General features: G+C 37.4%; 1 long non-coding RNA gene across 3 annotated transcripts in view; it reads left to right on the top strand.

The window, feature by feature from the left end:
- LOC129412022 (uncharacterized) overlaps nucleotides 1-21323 on the top strand; it is a 290159-nt gene that overhangs the window by 104950 nt on the left and 163886 nt on the right. The window contains exon 4 of one of the 3 annotated variants that reach the window (XR_008633545.1): nucleotides 20709-20902. The exons of the other annotated variants lie outside the window; for them this stretch is intronic. This is a non-coding gene — a long non-coding RNA (uncharacterized LOC129412022). Of the gene's footprint in view, nucleotides 1-20708; nucleotides 20903-21323 lie in introns of those variants that run through there. 3 annotated transcript variants of the gene reach the window in all.

Here is a 21323-nt window from a genome sequence, read left to right on the forward strand (position 1 = left end):
TTGTACTTTTGAATCAGTCGGATTTTATGGTTTGTACTATATCCAAGTATCTTTAGTATTTCACTTTAAGTATTAAATGTAGTGACACTGATGAAACATTAAAACTTCGTGTTTTATTTTTGTTTGCTCAAAGCCAAAACTCAAACCCAAAACCTTCAGTATTACCACAAAATTGGTAAAAATCATATGAAAAGTACTTTTTACTTTTCTTTCCAGTTAAAAAATGTAGTGAAGTAAAAGTAAATAGTACCCACAGCAAAATGAACTTCAGTATAGTACAGATATATCATAATTCTACGCAAGGATTTATTTTACTACTTGTACTGTGTTACCTTCTACCACTGGAAGCTGTTAATACTTTGAAGTAGTAGGCAGAGTAGTATTTGTTGGACACGACAAAACAGAAGATTTAAGGGCACAATATTACTACTGCATGCAGCCTCATTCAGTGTCGCTATGCTAATCACTTTTTGGTTTGAACATTAGCGCCTCCAGAATCTAATTTAAGAGTGCAATGGAAAGACTCTCCTCAAGCTTTCGGGGGAATGGAAAACACATTTGAACATTCATTTCGTAGTTTTAATACCGCACGAGCCGAGTGTGAAGAGAGAGCTGTGGGTTGTATCGATGTCTTATTCTTGGAAAGTGGTTCTTTAAAATTCAACGTTTTCAAAGAATCCTATTGGGATGTTTGCTTTGTCAAATACCCTGAAACTGCACTTACACTCTAATACTAGTACTCCCTGTTACCACTAGTAATACCACTACTACTTACTATAACTGCTACTACTTTTACTACTGATACTGCTACTTCTACTACTACTTACCAATACCTGCTACTACTTTTACTACTGCTGCTACTACGACTATTATCCAATAACTGCCACTACTTTTACTACTGCTGCTACTGCTACTGCTACTACTACTACTACTACTACTATCACTACTACCACTACTACTACTTTCCAATAACTGCTACCACTTTTACTACTGCTTTTACTACTACTACTGTCCAATAACTGCTACTACTTTTTACGACTGCTGCTACTGCTACTACTACTACTACTACTACTACTACTATTACTACTACTATTACTACTACTACTACTACTACTACTACTACTACTACTACTACTACTACTATTACTACTATTACTACTACTACTACTACTACTTCTACTACTACTTCTACTACTACTACTACTACTACTACTACTACTACTACTACTACTACTACTACTACTACTACTACTACTACTGTAGTACCAGCAACTGCGACTACTTTTATGACTGGTACTGCTACTTACCAATACGTACTACTACTATTACAACAGCTGCTACTACTACTACTACTACTACTTCAACTTACCAATAACTTCTACTATGACTACTGCTACAACTACTACCTCTGGTTATTACGACTACTATCGCTAAAACTTACCAATAACTATAAATACTGTTACTATTACTACTACTACTGCTACTGCTACTTACCAATAACTATAACTACTACTAGTACTAATGCTACTGCTGCTACTACTTCAACTACTACTGCTTACCAATAACTACTGCTACTGCTACTAATATTCCTACTACTACAACTACTACTCCCAACTAATTTTAATGCCGTTGCTGCATAATTTATTCTTTGTATTATTACTATTACTACTATAGGGCCAGTGTACTTTTCAGATCCAGTTCTGTTCCACTTTTACGCAGTTGACAATCCAAAACTCCACAGTAAAATAAACATGCGTTACTGCTGCCGCTTGCCCCATAAAATGTGATGCTTAATCAGTCTCACCGCCGCTGTGTAGTAATAGAACTTCTTCTTACCCCTCTCTTGGAAACTGAACCCTCTAAAGCTCGCTCAGATTTCTCTCCTCTCTCAACCGGTGCCTGGAGTGTAGTTTTCTCTGGCCGTGCACTGAGAGCCGCCATCTGTCTGGGTCAGCTGCAAAAGCCCACAAACTTTGGACTTTTCCATCATTCAAATTCAATCAGTGCTCGCCAGGGATTTTCTAGAAAGCTTTACTGGAGGAGGGAATTGGGAGCAGGAATCCAAAATTTTTGAATTTAGTGGTGAATTTTAGCCAAAGAGATTAATATACCATGATCATTAGTTATTTTGGTTGGTCCAAAAAGAAAAAGTAAAAATACAAATAAAAATAATATATATATTTTTTTTAATTAATGAAAAAATTATGTATGTGTATGTAGGTGGTTAAAAAAATAAAAATAAAAGTCACAATTTTATTCAGGGATAAAAAAATAATAATAATTAATAATTTAAAATATAAATAAAAGTTGTGCCTGTGTAATTTTTCGCCATCCAGGTACAATCCACAAAAAATAAATAAATAAAAATAAAATAAAAAATATATATATATTTTTTTTTAAAGGGTCCAGTTTAGATAATGTAAATTATTTTGCTTTTGAGAAGAGTATTTATTATTATTATTATTATTATTTATACTTTTTATGTGCACTATATTGTCTTATTTATTTTGTTACATTAAGATGCCATTGCTTTACCTGGAATATTCTACAATATGGCATTAAATCTTCTACCCATCTTAAACCTATTTTACATTTACATTACAGGTGTTTTTATGGAAGAAAAATTAATGTTTTGTGGCATTACCTGCTTCTTCATGGAGGTACATTTGTTTAATGCCATACTGCGGAACATTCCCAGCAAAGCAACACTATCCATCGAGACTAGCAAACCCTAAACCTCCCAAAAAGTGACGTAGCGCACATTTAAATATGTCCAAATCCACTAATCCCTGTCTTTTGTGTTTAAGTTATCCTGGAGGTGTGTCAAAAAAAATTAACAAAATGTCTAAATAATTACAAATTTCTAATCTTTTAATTTGCAACATTTTACAGACCAGCCAACACGTGTATTCTTCTCAAACAATATACGCCCTCCCCTGTGTGATACGTACCCCTGGCAGTTTCCTGGCTAATGCTTTTATGCCTCATTGAAACTAGCAGCAGCAGTACACCTAATAGCTATAATTATGGATGTCATATCGTAGTAAAAACAACTATTATGTGTTTTTGTGCATTGTTCCGCTTCATACCCCCGTGGACATTATCTATTGTACTCCCATGCCTTACCCAACTTTAATAACACTATTATACATGGGAAGTAGTTAAGATCATTATGGAGAAGGAGGCCTGGAGATGCGTGATGATTAGATGGACTTAAATTCAACCGGCGTGTAAATGAGGTGATGGCTTTTGCAGGAGGTAGCGGTGAGTTCTGAAAAGGAGACCTTCAGATCTTTTTCTTGGTCTTTACAGGTGAATCGGTCCATATTATCTTAAAGAGCCCATATTATGCTATTTCTGGATCTATGTTAATATAATGTTTCGTCATCAAAAACATACCTGGAGTTGTGTTTTGTTTCATTCACACAAACATGACATCACAAAGTGGAACAAAGCATATTGAGCTTTGGAGATACAGACAGAATAATAACAATAGATTACTCGAATATGTGTGAATGAAACAAAACACAACTCCAGGTATGTTTTTGATGAGGTAACAACATTATAACATGTCTTAAAGCTCACAAAAGTCAATTTTCTGTACCGTATTTTTCGGATTATAAGGCGCAATATCAATATAATTTTTTTATGTATTTATTTATTTTTTTTGTGCCTGTGGATGTGTATGTGGGTGTGTGCGCGTGTGTGTTAGTGTGCGTGCGCCTGTGTGTAAAATTTGGTCGAAAGTTAGGTAGCAGCAGAAAGTAAGGTTGAACAGTTAGCCTTTGTGTATTGGGTTAACCCACTGGTCACTTGTTGCTGGTGACATGTTTGCGAGTTCTATGACCATATTAAACAAAGTTGACTGATTGCAAATGCATATATCAATACTAGACACCTTAAACATGATGTGTTCCAAAAATCCTCTTCTCTTGGCACAAACAGGAAGTAAACAGTTCTAGTCATGTGACAGTTTACAGTAAACATGCACATATTCCATTGAGACCCTTTTATTATTTTAATATCTGCTGGAAATGCGTTGATGAATCATTCAGTAACAATTTTATAGCCTTAGCAATTATGTTTAATGCAGCTTTGCACACATTTGTTTACATTTTACAGAAACCAAACTTAAAACCACATGACTCATTTGCATAAATTATAAGCGCTGAAAAAACAAATCACTCCTTGTTCGCTGATGCAGTCAGCTTCTGTCGTACTAAAGGACACGACAATCCATCAAGTGATGCGGTTTCATAGTTTACCGTACTAAGTTGTAATAAAACATTTTGACAGAGTTTTGAGTGCCATGTATCATATAAAATCGGTTCAAGGTCATTAAGCACAACCTGAATTAATACATTAGACGCACCGGATTATAAGGCGCACTGTCAAGATTTTAAATGCGCCTTATAGTCCAAAAAATAATAATATATAGTAATAGTAATAGTAATATTAGGGGTGTGAAATTATCGCGTTAATTGCGATTAATTAATTACAGTCATATTTAGCGCGTTATGTTTTTTAATCGCGTTAATCTCATTTTTAATCTCTAACTTTACTGTTTCTGTATGTGAGTTGCTTTATTATTAAACCAGTTTTTATGTGTTGTTGGGACAACAGCACACACACACACACACAAAAAAACACATTTATACATTTTTTTATTTCGGTAATTCCACTCATTGTCGGAAACCCACACAAAACGCGCGCAGTAAGAGCGATGTAAACGTCACATTGGCGGCGTCAGTCGCACAATGGACGAGGTCGAACAGCCAGTAGAACAGAGTCAGCAGTGCACAGATAAAAACGCATTCGTGTCTTGGAAATTATTCTCCCGACGTGAAATATAAAAGAAAATAACAAATATAATATCGCCTGAAAACAACCTGCATAGGCTCATGATGTCTGCACTACTGTCCTATAGTGACCTGCCACATGAGGGGACCAGCACACAACACACACAAACACACACAAACACACACAAACACAAACACACACCTTCATCATCGTCATTAACCTGAGAACGCGCAGACCACGTTTCCTTCCGTAGTTACTGCGTGGACATCGAGGTGCTGCCGTGAGCCGCGTGTGGGCCGTGTTTTCTCGCGTACGCTGCGTAAACCGCGCTTCCTCCTGTGCGCCTCTAAACCAGAACTAACACCAAGACTAAAACCAGGACTAATCCAGTCCAGGACTAAACCAGGTCTAAACCAGGTCTAAACCAGGACTAAACCAGGACTAAACCAGAACTAACACCAGGACTAAAACCAGGACTAACCCTTTCCAGGACTAAACTAGGACTAAAGTAGGACTAAAGCAGGTCTAAACCAGGTCTAAACCAGGACTAAAACAAGGACTAAAACCAGTGATCTCATATATAAAGCATTTCTCTATCAATAATATTTTTAATATGGTTAAGGAAAGACTGGACTTTTTATTGTCTTTAAGTAGACAAAAGTTATTATGTTCAGATTTCCTCGTCTTTGCTACTTTACAGCAAACAGTTTCTTATTCATGGAGACTTGGGCTCAACAGCCAATTTGGAGAGATTTGTTGAACAATAAATGACTTTATAAAGTCACTTTTTTAAAATCTATATGAGTCTTTTGATTGGCTTTTCTCAGCAATTTTTAGGTGAGATTAAAATTAGATTAATTAGATTAATTAATTACAGATCATAATTAATTAATCTCTAAATTTTTTTAATCGCATGACAGCACTAAGTAATATATGACCCTTAAATTTGGTCAACGGATTACTTATTTCAAATTGTACGCAAAATTATAAAATTTTCCATTATTGCTTTTTTATTTATTTATTTATTTTTTTTATGTAGTGACCATCAAAATATCAAAATACATGCTTTTTTTCTTTATTCTGAGGTCCGTCTCTCTGCCCTTGGGCTGCTCCAACACACAAAAGAACACATTTCATGACACACTGAGTTGTTTTGCCTCGGACACTTTCAGCTTAGTGTCCCACCCCTGAGGTCAAAGGTCGCCGCCAACTCGTGAACAACAAATAAACCTGTTACAGCAGATTTCCCATGAGGCCTTGGGCGATGTCAAGTGAGGACAGTAAGGACTTTTATCTTTCCCACACAGAATATAATGATTTTGCGAGGTAGGGTGCCTTTTTAAAACTCCGTAATGTCCTATTTGAAGTTTTAAAAATCCATACGCATTTTCACAATACGAACTGAATCATTACCATGCATTCCCCAAGGTGAAAAGATGCCGTACCGAGCATACACCTTGAAATAAGAGCTAGACTTCTCATTCAAACTGTATTCGAACTAATTCAACTTTTATTCGCAGTTATTTAACACAGCCTCTATATGTGCAGTGGTGAAATTAAGAGCCAGGGGTAGTGTCAAGGCCTATTTGAACAGCGTGTCTGAGCACTCCAGCTATTTTGTGCCAGCCCAGCAGAAAGTTTGTGATCCAAGTCCAAGCGAATTACCAAAGGATTTGAGAGCGGGGATGTGTATATCTTAAAGGCACAAAAACAATAGGGTTTTGGGAGAACTTGTCACCGCCAGGGTCACATCGTGTAGGGCAGAGGGAACTGACTGTGAAATATGCTTTATAGCTGTAAAATGGTATATGAGTTGTAACAGTGTCCCTGGAACGGAGTCATTAAGCTAATTTATTACTCCCATTTTCTTTTTTCCCCTGTGTTTGGTAACTTAACATATTAAACCTAGTGTTGTAGTTAGATATAGATGCTTCATTGATCCAGTTTTTATTAAATGTTCAATTAAATTGTTTAAATGAAACTAAATCAATTAAAAAGTTTTGTAAATTAGTTAAATTGGTGCAATATTTGTTCACTCCACGATCGGTGGTGATTAGGGATGGGCATGATTAATCGATTAATCGATAATTGATCATTAAGAATTTCATCGATTACGTTAATTTTAATCGACAAACCGAATGTAGGTTGCTGTGCGTAGTGTGACCAAACAGGGGTCGGTACATGTGTCTCTCTGCACTCAGAAGGAGCGAGCAAACACAAACAATCGGTCAGTCTGCAGCGTACCGAAGCACAAATGTGTATTTAACGATGATTTGTACAAGAAATTCCACGCTTTCCGTTGCGTTCGGGACAAGTGTGAGTCCATGTGCACAGTGTACAAAGCAGAACATATGTTTTCGGTGTCCAGTGGGAAAAAGTTTTGCCAGGTGAGAGTCGCGCAATGTCGATGACGAGTCCCCACCTCCCTCCCCCCGTACGGTGTCCTGGTTTTGTCAAACGCAAATATGGTCACACTAACCTGTATTCCACTGAATCATGTCTTTTAATCCGACAGAAGTTGACCGCATCAGCGACACAAGAGCTGTAGTTTTATCTTCGCTGAGTTTATGCAAATTAGCGATGCGGTTTTAAGTTTCGTTTCTGTGAGAGTTGCGCAAAACTGAATTAAACACATTATAATTTCAAACGTATTGATGTGGCTCTAGAGTGGTTACGGTTTATATGTCGTAAAGTTGAATGTATTTATGCAGATTAGTAGTGCAGATAGTAATAATAATGATGATCATTTTAATATAAAAACGTTAATGACTAATCGAAGAATTAACGATCGATTAAGAAAATTTCATCGAATGCCCATCCCTAGTGGTGATAATCTGCTATTGTAGCCACAGCTGCCCTGGGGTAGACTGATGGAAGCAAGGCTGCCAATCTGCACCATCGGCCCCTCTGAACACCACCAACTTTGACGCACATCCCATTTACACCAGGTAATGTGGGTGATTTAAACTATTCATATTTGACTTAATTAAAGCAATAATGCAATGGGTGTAAAAAAATAAATAAAAAAGTTTCCAAAGTGCTTTACATAGCAGCATTTTACACAACATAAAAAATAAAAAAAAAGCTGCTGCTGATGATGTTCAAAATAATAAAATCAATACATAAAAGCAGTACTAAAAACAAATTAAATGAAAAAATACATAAATAAATAAAAGACACAGAGGACCACACAACTCACGCGGTGTTAAAAGCCAGAGAATAAAAGTGGGTCTTAAGACGAGACTTAAAACTCTCCACAGTGGGGGCTGTTGGGACGTGGGGGGGCAGAGCGTTCCAGAGTTTGGGGCCGGACACAGAGAAGGCACTGCCCCGCCGGTTGTAAGTCTTGTTTTAGGCCCCATGAGCTGGAGCTGTGGAGCTGGCCCTTGGACCTCAGAGCACTTGCGACGTGCTCTATAATTCTGGATGAGGTCTGAGATGTACTGCAGGGCCAGTCCATTCAAAGCTTTAAAAACAAACAATACAATCTTAAAATCAATTCTAAAATTAACAGGAAGCCACTGCAATGACACAAGAATTGGGTAATGTGTCAATGTTTGGCTGTCGAACCTGTTTCTATGAAGTGCACTTTTTAACAAGTGCTAAATAAATAAATAAAAGTGTCTTGCCTAAGGACACAACAGCAGTTTTGCCACTGGCGCCCGCCCCACTGTTGCCCCTAGTTTTCTCAGAGGTCTCCCATGTAAGTACTAACCAGACCCTTGCTTTTAGTTTCTGAGATGGGACGAAATGAGGCTTTGATGAGGAGGTTTGGCCAAAATGTGCCACTACTTCCATGAGAGAATGTTATGTGTATTATTGTGTACAATGTTCTCCAATTAATGCATTTATCACCACAATACAACAGTTTTATCTTATATCCAAAATCCAGCATTTCATTTTGTTCCCACTTGAGAGTTTTCATAGATTGTCCTGGATAAAAGTATGATTTGCCGGCACATGTTGTTATGCAAGTTTCTCTTAAATTTATGTTAATGTGAATCAGGGCTGTGATTATTCTCATCCTTTTGGTGTATTTTTAACCAAAATCACTTTGATTGTCAGAGTATTTTAGTTTTTTTCTCTTTTTTTTTTTCTTTTTTTTTCTTCTCCAGATGAATGGAGAAATTCGAGAGCTTTTAAAAGGTGCACTATGCAAGTTTTCAAAATCGTCCGTCACCTTCAGTCTCATGAAATGGCTTTACTTGGATTTTTACTGCCAAAAAAATACTCGCTTTGAATTTTTCCCATCTCATTGTCATTGGCTTCGTCCTCGGCCAATTAGAAATCATTTTAATGTTGTAAATAGTTAGTTTATGACAAGACTGGCCCAGTCATCTTATTGACATAGACTGTTTATTTTTGTATTTTTCCCCAAACCTTTAAATGACTTAGACATTAATGCTATTAGACTAACAGAATTTGAATTACCGAGAGTCTATGAAGTCATCAAAGATTACGAAAATTGCATTACCAACAAACAGCATGCTTTGTTTTTCGGAGGATAAAAATGAATACTTAAGTTTCAAATAATCAACTCGAAAGTGAAAGAAAAAGGCATATTTTGAAAGAGGAATTATCATACTCTTCAGTTTTCTCTGAAGTGTGTACGGGCTTCAAGGTCGACCAACTTTCTCTGTACATTTATACCACACAGACTTGATGAAGTTTTCCACCAACATTGCTCTATTGCTGGCAGGCTTAAGAGCATATTCAGACTTGTTTTTAACAACAGACAGTGTTTTTAAATCAATTGGTAGTTGTCAATAGTGGATTGGATGATTAGGTAACTTTTCTATGGGTGACCTCAACAACTTTGCTAATGAAGAACTTATGTTTGGTTGCATAATGTTTGTGTTGAGTTTATGTTTATGCATTTAATCACAAACCTGATTCTCTGACCTGATTCGAGTGGCTTGCCTTGCCAATGTGTCCTTGAACTTTGTGCACTAAATAAATGGATAATGTTTTAATGTTTATAGGCATCTAACTGCACAGCTCAGGCTTGCCCTCTTATATCAAATCAATGTCTTACAACCGCTAAAATGAGTAGCTCTCTGGCATTTTCTTTATGTAAAGGTAGCTCATTGTATGCAACATTTGGAGATCCCTGCATTAGACAGTTTTCAAGAACCCCAGAAGTTGTAGACCGTGCACTGGATAACCAGCGAAGAGCTGTGAAGCCATGACATCAAACTCATGTCTGGGTCCTTTTTGTGGTACAGCACAACAGTAAACAAAGCAAAATGGATGTAGGCGAAGATATACATTCTGTGTTGGCAGTGATTCCTGAGGATTTAAAGCTGGAACAGACAATGTTTGAATTTTATCAAGGAGAAAGACATTATTGCCCTTCTTCCTACAGGATTTGGAGCATTACATACATCGCGACCAAATAGCAGCGATTGGTTAAAGCGAGCGAACGAATCCTAATGCTGTGAGATCAGACAGTTTTTGCGAAGTTAAAATAGTTGATGAGATTGAGCTTTATTTTCTTGCAATCTGACTAAAAACAACTAACTTGGTTCAAACTACAAGATGATTTTTGCTGTTAAACAAGTCTCTCACACGTAAAAGTACAGTCACAAACTAGTCAACAGTTTTTTTTAGTTAGTCACTCTCACCTTTTTGTTGGAAATCAAGCACCCAAACAGGACCATGCACGCTCGTATCGATCCCATCCTCCTGAAAATATGTTTAAATCCATTTGGTATCCTTGAGGTTTCAGACCATCTCAAACCCTTTCCTGTCTGTGTTTACTCATGTGCACATTGTGTCTCCACGGTAACTCCTAAACATTCCACTACAGACATACATGTAGACCACCCTCAGCGTGATGTCACTTGCAAAGCCTCAGTTGTAAATAGTCGACATAAAACATATTGGAACATTTTCTTTGTTGAAATATCTCTATCCCCATAACCTTGTATTCCTCCTTTGATTTGCAGCCTTGTCCCGTTACCCTTCATTGCTTTGGGGACAAGGCAATTGTTTCCCCGCTCTACAAATCAACAGGATTTGATTAGGTCACCTTTTAGCACTAAGGGACTTCGGCCACCTCATCCCCCCCCGGTACATGCACATATTAATAATGCATTCTCGATCGGCTATCTGCACTTATAGTCTGGGTGTTACAAGGACACTTTTTTCATGTTGTTTTTGTGTTTCTCGAGTCATTACTAAGCAAAAACTCAGCAGCGGAAAGCTAATGAGAAGCCATATTATGTATACAGCAGACAATAAATAGTAGAGCTCTCAAGGGGGTCTATATTAAGTAGTCGAAGTTATCCATTGTGCTGGAAAAGGTGCTGTTGAGTCTTGTTTTTTTGGGTTTATTATTGTTTAGGGATTATAATGCTGTGGATGTGCCCCCATATGCCCCCATTGTTGTTTTGCCCTATAAATAAATAAATAGTGCCTTATTCAGTGTGTAATTTAAAGGTGCACTGTTTAACTTTTGCTGCTTGTGTCCACGGAGATTAAATCTCTAGCTTTATAGGTTATACAGTAAGTAAATAAGCCAGGATAACCAGATTTGATGTTAGATATGTTGGATAGATGTGTTTAATGCCATTCAGTGGACCATGCCAGGCAAAGCAATAACATTTCCATGGAGACACACAAGTAGCAAACCCGCCACTGTAATATTTGCACTGTATATCTTTACCTTATTACCTTTATTTCTGGTGCTAACCTCAAGACATAAACATATACGTAAAGGTGCTATATTACACAAAATTGACTCTTGTGAGATTTGTGACATGTCAGAATGTTGTTACCTTATAGTTTGTTTACACCTCCAAAGCTCAAAATGCTCTGTTCCATCGATCCATTTTCTTCGGCTTATCCGGGGCCTCTGTCGCAGGGGCAGCAGTCTAAGCAGGGACTTCTGGACTTCCCTCACCCTGGACACTTCTCCAGCTCCTCCGGACTCAAAGGCATATGCAGGTCAGCTGAGAGACATAGTCACTCCAGTGTGTCCTGGGTCTTCCCGGGGCCTCCTTCCTGTGGGACATGCCTGGAACACCTCCCGAGGGAGGCGCCCAGGAGGTATTTGGAACAGATGCCCGAGCCACCTCAGCTGACTTCTCTCAAAGTGGAGGAGCAGCGGCTGTACTCCGAGCTCCACTCCTGCGACCAAGCTCCTCACCTCTTGTCCTTTTGGTCATTACCAAAAGCTCGCCTGTCAGTCTACGCTCTGGTGCAAGGAGATCTGGACAGCAGTCGAAGGCTGGGGCCTCAACGACCAGATCTCCGGACATGGAGACTAGCTCTGGGGACATACTTTGTTCCACCTTATGATATCATAAAGCGGTACTTTTCTTTACTGAATTAAATGATAAAACATAGTTGTTAATTTGAGATTGGCAATTCCAGATCTGAAATCATCAAATGATTCTAGTGAAGGTGTATGGAGTTTAAAAACACAACTGAGCACTTCCTGTATTACCACATGACACACAAGGAACAGGGTGTTTTGCTTTTTGGTTGAGAGAAGAACACAGTCTAAATATATATAGGATTTGTGTGTGAATGTAACAAAACACAACTCTAGGTATGTTTTTGACAACGAAACCCCATTATAGAGAGATATAGCAGAATACAGTATAATATGACATTTTTACTGATATTCCACAACTGAATCAATTTTAGAAAGTTAACACACATTTTTTCATACCAAACAAAAAAGTATTTGAATTTTTAGATTTTTTCAAGATTATAAAGTAGTAAGTAACAGAAAACGTTAACATGTATTATTCTTTTAACACATGGTGAAAGATAAAAGCATGTCTAACCAGAGTCCCATTTGGCCACCATCATTCAGTATTCATTGAACGGTCCTTCCTCTGCTGTGTGCACCTGGCCCTCTCGCTGTCACTCATGTACCTGAGAAGATGGATGACCACGATATGCTAATGCTGTGACCTCTGCAATACAATATGGGGCCTATTGAGGAACCCTTCGGAGGATAACTAGTCTGCTCTCATGAACTCCATTCTATGAAGTCCTGTGTTACTCCAGTGTGAATTTAAAAAGAAAGTGAGAAGGGAAGGGTGTTGAGTTTTAGATTCTCCAAACAGACAATAGTAATTCCCTGAGGTTTGTAGGTGAAAACAGGTATGGAAATTTGGCAATGCACAACAATACCTGTGAGAAATTTGAGTAGGAGTCCTTGACGAAAACATTTGACTGGTACCATTAACTTGCTAGACAACTTAAAGGGTCCATATTCCCTATTTGTGTCTGTTATAATGCTGTTTCTTCATTGAAAACATATCAGGAGTTTTGTTTTGTTTCTTTCACACATGTTTAACACACAAATCCTGCATATTTAGGCTGAGTTCTTCTCTCAAGTTTGAAACATCACCCAACCCTGAAATTGCCAGTTTATGCTGAACCAAGAGCATAGGTTTGCATAGGGATGGTGCGGACATGTCACAACCAAAGTAGTTACTACCAATATTTGATATTTTATTTTAATTTAACAAAAATTTTAATTTATTCCCATATTTTTCCAAACTCAGTAGTATTAATTTGACATGTTTTAGTTCACATTTTGTTTATTTGGCGTTCTGAGATGTATTTAGTGATATGACGAAGATGGCGGCTTGAGCAGGCATGAGTGAAGACCCTGTGCACCAAACTTTGAAAAACTTTTCAAAAAGAACTTACTTGGCTTCATCTTCAATTAAACTTAGCTTATAATGAGTCGCCGCGGAAAGTGCACCTCCCAAACGGAACCCTACTCTTGCGCTGTCAGCAGCAGGACTCTACTGACAGTATTCCATGGAAAAATGTCTGGACATGACCTCACAAATATCTCATCACCAACAAGCAAAGGGAAAACTGCTACAAACTTTTACAGCGATGTTATCCGCTGAAGAATAACCTTAGAACAGCAATGGACACAAACATTTTGTGAACTGAAAAATGAAACCACCTCTCCCTTATTTTGGACCTGCCCAGACTCTGTGTGTTTTTGGGAGAAAAAAATCATAAAACATAAAGTAGCTGTGAACTTGAAGTCTACTGCTTCATGCCATCACAAGGAGGAACAAAGAATTTTGAGCTTTGGAGATGTAGACAAAGTAAAGGATAAAGGATAAAGGATTACTCAAACATGTGTCGCAATTCCAAACCTTTGAATATACTTGCATGGGCATGGCGCTTCAACCCCATTTCTTTCTCTACTTAGAATCTGTTAAAATACTAAGAAAAACCTGTCGCAATCATTTTTTTGTTTTTTCATTTTTCTTTTGTAGACATAAAATAAGAGAGCAAGGTTGTGCTACTAGACTACTTACAAGGTGAGTCACCAAAACCCTTCCTTTGCCACTTCCTTTGCCACTTTCTGACTCCACAACTTATTTCGTTCTCTTCCTTCTCTTTCTCCAAAAATATTCAAAGATTGTGACATTCAAAGTAGTCAGTCATTTCTGATTGACTTAACCAAACCCACTCCCAACACAAACATAAAAGCGTTGTTTAGATCTCTATATATCCTTGCCCCAGAATGGCCGCCACGATTAGCAGTTGCATCCCTCGTCTGCGTGCACCAACAAAATTATGATCATCGGCCTCAGACTTTGACAAGAGTGACACTGATAAAACGCGCTGGAATTGACAGCTAGCTTAAATTTGCATAATTATTTCCAACAGCAGCAATTACTCCGCCACTATCCTCCATCACAGCCAAAAGTGTCTGGGTGGCCCTTTTGGTCTCATTTGGATTCCAGTGCCAGGGTTCTGTGCCGTGATTGACACAAATCAAGTCAGGGCTGCTCCTCTCAACTATAAATTAAAGAGGGACATACATAAGTTATGGCGTGTCAAGAAAGAAGTGGGGCAAAGTTGAATGCAGGATATTTTCAGTGAACATGTGGCTTCAGTTGGAAATTATTGACGGTATTTAAAAGTTTCCCGGTTGTCTTCGATCATAGCAAAGTTATAAAAATCGAGAAGTCATTCCACATGTTTCTGTAAGTCTATTTGTCATAATGTAGTGCTGTAAGAAAGAATTAATTTGCTAATCAAGTCTTCTAGTGGTTATTTTCTTTGATTATCTTCCATCTAATCTTTTTTGATGTTTTTTGTGATTGAGTACACTATCAGACGAAATCAAAAACACTAATTCAATGTTTGTTGTGTAATTTTTATGCATTTCCTCTTGTCTCAACACTTGGGATGTTATGGAGTCAGTATGTAGTTCACATATTAATTATTGAAGAGTTGCAATTCATTGATTATTTCTCGTGTGTGTATCTCTGCAAAGTTAGAAAAAGTTCTATCTTATGAAAAATTGACTCTTGTGAGCTTTAAGCCATGTTATAATGTTGTTACCTCATCAAAAACATATCTGGAGTTGTATTTTGTTTCATCCTCACATGTTTAAATAATCCTGCGTTACTAGTTTGTTAACATCTCCAAAGCTCAAATTGCTCTGTTCCACCTTGTGATGTCATACAGAGGTACCTTTTACATTTACAGTATCAGTCAAAAGTTTTAGAACACCACACTTTTTTACTGTTTACTGTTGACCAAAATGTATTCCAAACTTTTGATTCATGAAAGTGTCCACCTTTGGCAGATATAACAGCTGAACACACTCGTGGCATTCTTTTTACAAAATAAATCAAAAAATATTCTTCAAAAAAGTTCTTCCCAAGTCTGTTGCAGAAGTTCCCATAAATGTGTGGCCCTTGTAGGTTTCTTGGCTTTCACTCTTCTGTCCAGTTCATCTCAAACCAGCTCGAAGTCTGGAGACTGTGCTGGACACTTCATGTTTTCAAGTTTACCATCTTGTTCTTTTTTCCTGAGGTAGTTTTGGCAGAGCTTGGACTTGTGTTTTCTTTTATCTTTTTTTAAACCTCTAGCTATTCAGTTCGTACCATTTCAAGCTCTTCATTGGACTTGCACGACTCGAACTGCAATAAATAACTGGAAAAAATTAGGGTGTTCTAAAACTTTTGACTAATTGCGTAGGCAATTCCAGGGCTGAAAGTATCCGAATGATTCTAGTGATGGTTTATGGAGTTCAAAAACACAGTGGAGCACTTCCTGTATTATCAGAGTGTTTTCCATTTGCAAGAACTCAGCCTAAATATGAAAGATTTGTGTTAAAAATGTGTGAATGAAACAAAACCACAACCCCAGGTCTGTTTCTGACGAGGAAACTAGATCATCTTTCTGTATCTGTATTGTGCCCCTGCTGTGTCGCAAGGGAGTTCATGGTTCTATTCCCTGGCCCACATTCTCGAACTGAAGTCTGGGTGTACTCTCCATGTGTGACTTTGGGTTCTCTTTTACCACTTTTAACGACTGAAAGGCATGTACGTGGCTTTGGTAAACTGTTAAAACTAAATTAGCCATGTCGAGCGTGAATGGGGAGAGAATGGTCGTCTTTCAGGGCATTTGTCAGTGACTGTGACTAACTTCTCTAGGGTGTATTTTTTCTTAAAGCAGACGAAAATGGACGTCATGGAGCTTTTGACCATGTTATAGTTGTTTCACCTTAACATTTACTCACCTGATGTTGTATTTGGAGTTTATTTTCAAGACCAGACCAGCATCGCATAATCATTTTTGTACAAATGAAGAAAAAAACAACAACTTTGTTGTGATAAATTTATGGCGAAGTCAGCTCCCATTGGGCACCGCAGTTTTCTAACACGGAAGTCAGCGAACTTTTATCTTTTATTAAGTTGTTTTAAATGAATATTGTGATTTAAAATGTGCAAATTATACAGATTATAGCTGACACAAACAGAATAGGTCTTCTTTAATGCAGTATTTGGAATGAGCTCAGCTAACCCGGACACAAATACAGAATAAATGATAAAAGAACTGCTAAAACAATCGTATTTATAGTATTTTAGAAACTGGAACATGGGTCAAAAGTACTGGGATGTCATGTCTAGGTTGTAAGACGGATTGGTTCCCTTGGCAACTCAAATAGTTGGAGATAGTGTTATGTCTGGATCTCTTCTTTCTGAGTTCCAAAAAAAAAAAAAAAACAGTGAGTAGCAGTTCTGAATATTAAAACTAAATCAATTTAAATTCTTCTTAGTAACCAGCTTTGGCATTTCACCAATACATTAAGACTTAAAGTTTTAGTACTTTTTGGTGTCTCATTTCAAAATTCCCCATTGGATTTCATGTTGTCTTTTTAAATTTGTATTCTGGTTCTCAAAATGTGGGGTCTGGGGAGAGTAGTGTCTGGCTGTTAAATTATTAAGCTTTGGGGTGAAACTCGCTGGACTAAAGGTGAACAAAAACTTCTCCTCATGGTCGCCCCAGCCTCTGTTCTGGCTCCAGGAAAAATGCCTGTGTACTTCTACTTCACCAAGAGTAAATTCAGCTCAAGATTTTGGCCACAACTCGGATAATTTTGGCTGAAAAATACAGATCAATTCAATCGTAATTACTGCTACATCTATGCCAAAATAAATGCTACCTCGACAGCTATTTTTACTTATTTTTACTACTATCACTATAACAACTTCTACAACTACTATATACTACTATTATATCTACCATTAGCCCTACTCCTACAACTACTTCTCCTATTAATAGTACTAATACTAGTATTACTGCTACTACTACTGCTACTACAACATACTACTACTATGTGTATTATTAGTAGTGGTAGTTGTACATTGTACATATTAATAGTAGTAGAAGTACTACTTAAATAAAATACCGCCTCTACGACTGCTACAAATACCACCACCACTGCTACTACTGCTACTACTATATACTACTACTAATGTTTACCTTAACTACTCCTATTACTACTGCTACTACTACTAGTAGTAGTAGTATGACCACTACCACCACAAATACCACCACTACTACTACTACTACTGCTACTGATACATACTAATACTAATGTTTACCATAACTACTACTAGTAGTACTACTACTGCTGCTGCTGTTACTACTATTACTAGTACTACTGCTACTACAACATACTACTACTATATGTACTACTATGTGTACTATTAAACTACAAATACCACCACCACTACTGCTACTACTATATACTACTAATGTTTACCATTACTGCTACTACTACTACTATTACTACTACTACTATTACTACTACTACTACTATTACTACTACTACTACTACTACTACTACAGTACTATTATTATTATTATTATTATTATTATTACTACTACTACTACTACTACTACTACTACTACTACTACTACTACTACTACTATACTACTACTACTACTACTACTACTACTACTATTACTACTATGACTACTACTACTACTACTACTATTACTATGACTACTACTACTACTACTACTATTACTACTATGACTACTACTACTACTACTACTATTACTACTATGACTACTACTACTATTACTACTACTATTACTACTACTACAGTACTACTGCTACTCCTATTCTGTGTACTATTAGTACTATCACCACTACTACAAAGATATTGTAAGGTAACTGCAGCCTTTATCTTGGACAATACTTCTGTTGCTATTTCCCTTCATTTTAGGCTCTTTACGTGAAGTCTTTAAAAAGTGAAAAACAGAACTACTAACACTTAATTATTTACTGTAATAAGTTCATATGAACCTTTCACAATTTTCAGTGGCCAGAGGGCCTTCACAGCAATGTTAAACACAACTAGCATGCTAATACACTCTTCTTGAAAGAGCAGTGGACTTATTTTGATCTCAAGAGCTGTTTATGCTTTACATCTGCACTGAGGCAAGACTGCATTTGCTCAATTATGGGGAACACAACATCAGGTCCTTTTAAAGTTAATACACAAATAATAAATATAAGGCAATTATAATCAGATCATTGTCCCAGTTTGTTTCTTTTCCTCTTTGTTTTGCATTAATTCTGTTTGCTTACTATTAGACCAAGAATTTAAATCCAGGAAGTTGTGGTTGCATGTGGTTAGGCTGCTCAAAAAGCCTTTCTGCGCATATGCCTCCATTGTCTTTGATTACTCCTCCTCCATGGAATCAATTAAATAACCAACAAAAATAGCTTTCCTATCTGGCAAATGACAACACAGCCAAGCGGATTCTTTGTAGCTGCTTCTAAGGCCCGGAAAGACTACCTCCAGTTGGTCTTCTATTCTTCTGGGATTCGATTCAATATTATTATAAAACCAAGTCTGGCTTAAAGGTCCTATATTAAGCAAAATTTACTCTTTTAGCCATGTTAGAATGCTGTTACCACCTCTCTTCTGCACTAGTAGGTATTTGAGTAATTTTCTTTGCGGATGCTTTGTTTGCCGACAATAATCTGATGGGAAACAGCTCTAGAGACGGAACCAACTGGATCAGCTTGATCGATCAGCTCTTACAAATTAATCTAAGTACAGATCTGATCCAGGACTGTGTGGAATCCTGAAAACGTTGATACGCTGATTTAGGAGCTCTAGTTACGTTCTTATTGGACCACATCACTGGGACTCGCACCCTCCTGATTCGCTGGGCTTGTGACATTGGTCATGTGACGCTATTGCGGGAAACAGTTTAATCAAACCATACAACCGGGAAACTACTTACTACTTTCACGCTTACCATCTTCTTTTGGCTCGAAATCGGCTGCTGCAACTTCAGACACGATGCTCCACTTCCTTGTTTTTACTGCCCACCTAGTCATGTGACTAGCGTTTCAGGCGGTTTCACATTACTGTGTGAATAGGGAACGGACACAGAAACAACATGTCTGGACTCGGTGGTTGTTTCAGCGTAAACGTAACCTAAAACAAACCTGTGTGTTTTTGTTTTGAATCACACATGTTGCTTCACACAAATGCTCTGCTCCACCTTGTGATGTCATGAAGATGTATTTTTTCAAGTTTTAGTTAGCGCTGGTCAATTCCAGGGCTTAAATCATCCATATGATTCTAGTGAAGGTGTATGGAGTGTACAAACACAGTGGAGCCCTTCCTGTATTACCACATGGCATCACAAACTGGAGTGTTTTCAGGTTGAGAGAAAAACATAACTCCTAGAATATTTGCGATGAGATGATGATGGTGATGATGATGATGGTGATGATGATGATGATGATATGAAAATAACTTAATATAGATCCTTTAATCTGCCATTTATTGCGCTCCTATAAAGCACTAAACTAAAATTAGCCCACATATGAGTAACAGATGCGAGTTCTTGCTGTTATATAGGTTGACGTTAAAGAAGTCTATACTGTGCAGCCAAGTCTGTATTTTCCGCTGGTATTTTAATATATTTCTTTGGCAAATTATAATGTGATAGATGCAGAGAGAAGTGTTATCCCAGTATCAACTCCTCAGCTGGAGCGAGGTCTGTGAAAAAAGGCAAAAGCCAAGACAAACAAAACTGATCTCACCACATGCGGTGAATCATATTTTTTAAAATCACAACAGACGAAAATCATTAAAAACTTAGCAGCTGAGGAAAAGCTTCCTGGCAGAAAAGAATGTGTTAAATAGCTCAAAGTAACTGTACATGATCTATAACCTATACCCACAGCACTGAGGTGGTTAATTACTGAAACACCATAAAGTTTAAAAAGAGAATACAAGGTTATGCTGGTATAAACTCTGACTGTGTAAATGAATATAGTCAAGTGAAAGTAACTAAGATAAGTACTGTTCTTTATGTGTTCAAGGTCTCAAAATATACAATACAGTTACTGCACTTTTATGAATACTCATCTAAAATCAGTCACCGTTTTCAGAGGTTTATGACAAAGAATGTATTGAAATATGTGCAATACTACACCCTTTTTACACTCTGAAGTACATTTTGCCAATTTAATACTAGGTAGATGGGATATCTTGGTGTTTTATTGTACTTTTTCTATGTATCGTGTGTATGTTTTTGTTTTTGTGTGTGTGTGTGTTACTTATACGATATGCTCTATTCAGGCTTACCAGAAGACGTTGGAAACATGCGGATGACGACTTCCGGTGGAGTTACCAACCCTGGGCATGTGATAAAATTGTGGATTCAGCAGCAGCGTCTTAACAGCCTGCCAAAGCTTTCCGTGGGGGAAGCATCGATGTCACTTACTGGCAGCTGGTTGTAACTGTTGATCTGCCAAATATAATGGAAAGCTACAGTGACATTTTTTTTATTTTTTTTGTTTCTTAATTGGACAAGTTATGATACACAAATTAAAAGAAAGAATACAATGACTATTGTAATGACAATGATGATCTAGATGAAGAAAACCAGGCCATTGCCTCACTTTTCCCAGATTTTGTCAGAATTACTATCGCCAACAGAGCCCAAAGGAAGTTGTCATCCGCATGTTTCCAAATGTATTCTGGTTTTGTGACGTAAGCATGAATAGAGCCTGTTAGGTAATGTTATATAAAGACAAACAAACTTTATTTTGTTGGGGTGTCCACCAGCAACTGGCCTCTATGGAGATGTATAAAACATATATTGTCTTTATTTATTTACATGTGTTGTTGGGTCTCCTTTGCACAGATCTGACCAGTAACCTGTACCATATGTTTGTTTAGGTTTCTTTAAAG

This window comes from Boleophthalmus pectinirostris, unplaced genomic scaffold, assembly GCF_026225935.1.
Source record: "Boleophthalmus pectinirostris isolate CB_2022bp ecotype Guang Dong unplaced genomic scaffold, ASM2622593v1 HiC_scaffold_11, whole genome shotgun sequence".
Classification (NCBI taxonomy): Eukaryota; Metazoa; Chordata; class Actinopteri; order Gobiiformes; family Gobiidae; genus Boleophthalmus; species Boleophthalmus pectinirostris.